We start from the raw sequence: 3,030 nt of genomic DNA, 5'->3' as shown, positions 1-3,030 counted from the left end.
ACAGGACAGAGCGGAGTTTAGGGCTGTTGTACATAGGGTCGCTATGAGTCGCAGGCTACTCGACAGCACATAACAACAACAACAACATATAAGATAAAGGGTATCTCTAATGGCGATGTTTGTAAAGGGTTGCACTGCATACTTGGAGGCTGTACCTCTTTGGTTTGAATATACTAGCCATCTTTCAGGAGAAAGATGGGCAATCTCCTCTTATGAGATGTACAGTCTCAGCAATCTGCTGAAGAGTCAGCTATGATTAGGTTCTGACTTGATGGAAGTGAGTTTGAGTAGGAGTTTATATGAGAAACATAGAATAGTACAGTTTGGGGTTTTTGTTTTTTGCAATTGGGAAACATTTTCAATTATTATTCTTAAAATTATGAATCAAAATTACAAAGGCAGATTTCCAGAGCCACTACTGAACAAGAAGAAGTAAATTTTGGGAAGAACAAGGACACATACTTGGCTAGAAATCTAGTTAACTGTGGTTGTTTGATAGGTTACATTTACTCCTGTATTTTCTAAAGAAATTCTTGTAGTTGCCTTTCTCTTTTCCAACTTATTACTTATTAAGATTTGGTTTTGTGTTCAATTTTTTTTCCATCTTTGTCCAGTTTCAGCCTGCTGATACCCACCTTGCTTGGGTGAACACCCACATGCACAGTTGAACCATAGGCCTCTCACGCTGCACTCTTTCAATGTAGATGACATACTTCTTTCTGTACAGCTGGACCACCCTGCCAATTTGTTGACCTTTGTAGTGTCCTCGAACCTCCTGGACCTCATGTCCTTGTGAATCTGCATGGGACACATGTTATACTTCTGCCACTTGGAAAGCCGGGAGCACATGATCTTCTTATGCACTTGCAAGGAGGCATTGTAGTGGTGTTTGTGGTTCTTGTCTGAGGTCATGAAAAGTTTTAACTTCATCATCAGAACTCACTAGGTGTCTGGCAACAACAAACTCTCCATGCACAAGGCCATATTGTTTTAATGTGCACTTTAAAATATTAAGTTGAAAACAATGTTAATATATTGTTGGTAACATGAATTTAAATCTTTAATGAGTTATCAGTTCATGTTTTTTTCTTACTATTTTGGTTATGTGCTGTCAAGCTGCAACCAACTCATAGATGACCCTGCAGTGGGTTTTCAGAGGCTGTAAATCTTGCAGATTCTTCATTCTGTTGAACAGTTGGCAGAATTGAACTGCATGCCAGCACAACTTAGTTACTTCATACCTCTAAGAAGGTAGACCTCAATAAAATGTCTTACCGAGACATCCTAGTTTTCTTATTGACTCATAAGCTTCTCTTTATATAACACAGCTATTACTACGGGGGCTTTGGTGGCCTAGTGGCTAGAGAGTTCTGCTGCCAACCCAAAGGCAAATGATTTCAATCAGTGAGAGAAATATAAACAATCTGCCCTGTGCAGTCTACAACCTCTGAAACCTGATGGAAGAAGGTCAGCTATGAGTCTATTCTTCTGTAACCACAATAAATTTATCACCATGAGCCCTAACTTACTTGACAGAAATTAACAATGACCACAAGAGAGAGTTAAAAAGATGGTGGATGATAAGATTTGAGCTATATAGTTAAGCTTAAACTGTCAAGATTTGATAATTTATTGACACTAACATAAGTGAGAAAACTAGGCGATTTGTTGGATAACAAGCTAAGTGGTTGTAGTATCGACTGAGCCAGGAAAAAATGGGGATACAAAAAAAAGAAAAAACACCCAAAAAATAAGAAAAAACTCCAGTAAGGATTACCAGAAAATTCATTTGAACACGTTCTATATATCTAAGTGGAGATGGAGTGGATATTCTCATTCATCTACAGCAAGAAATTTGGAAGACAAATATGTTACTAATGAACTGGAACAGATTAATTATATGCCCAATTTAAAAGAAAAGTCATCTAACAAAATGAGGAAATTCTAGAACAATAGCATTAACATTGTGTACAAGTAAAATTTGAAAATAATTTAAAAACAGCTGAAGCCATAAATCACAGGGAACTGCTGGAAACTCAAGCTGGATTTAGAAGATGACATGAAACAAAGGCTATTACTGCTGAAAGGTGGATATTTGCTGAAAGCAGAGAATATCAAGGAGGTATTATCTGTTAATTACGGCCTAAGACAATTGACTAGAGGGATCAAGGCAAATAATGAGTGGCATTGCAAAGAATGAGAGTTCTAAAACATTTCCTTTTGCCTAAGTGGAAACCTGCATACACACAAGAAGCAATCCTTCAGACAGAAAAATTATTATTGCATGAATAAAGCTCAAGAAAGGTATGTGGCAAAGCTGAAGTCTTTCATTATACCTATGAAATTTACATGCTAAGTAACTATTTTGAGAAGCTGCACTGTAAGAAAAAGAACTAGACATCAAGATTGGAGGATGTCTCATTAACAACCTTCAATATGCAGATGGCATGAACACTGTTTGAAGGTAAAGGCTTGAAGAACTTAACTGATGAAGCTGAAAGCCTTTGTATGAATTATACCTCAACCTGAAGGAAACATAAATTTTCACAACTGAGCCAGTAAGGAACATCACAATAAATAAAGAAAAGGTTCCACAATGGACGTCAATAGAGACAGCAGTCAATAAATCAATGACATATTGTATTGGGCAAACCTCCTGCAAAAGATCTCTTTAAAGTGCTGTAAAGCAAGAATGCTACTCTGAGGATTATGCACTTGGTTCAAGCCATGCTATTTTTAATCACTTTATATGTATATGATATAAGAACAGTGTATATTGAAGACCAAAGAAAAATTCCCATCTTTGAATTGTGATGTTGGTGAAGAATATTGCACATATTATTCAAAATGGTTGACCCTGGAGAACATTATGCTGAGTGAAATATCCCAGTCACAAAAGGACAAATATTGCATGGTGCCACTGTTGTAAAAGAGGACTGACTTTGGGGCCAGGGAGAGACTGAGTAAGATGGGCTCAATAATGTATACTGCACTGAAACAGAGGAGGGAGAAAACTGTTTATAAGAGATA

Source organism: Elephantulus edwardii, unplaced genomic scaffold (assembly GCF_000299155.1).
Source record: "Elephantulus edwardii isolate Elephantulus edwardi_28Jun2011 unplaced genomic scaffold, EleEdw1.0 scaffold00147, whole genome shotgun sequence".
NCBI classification, from domain to species: Eukaryota; Metazoa; Chordata; class Mammalia; order Macroscelidea; family Macroscelididae; genus Elephantulus; species Elephantulus edwardii.
This window is presented reverse-complemented; position numbering follows the sequence as displayed.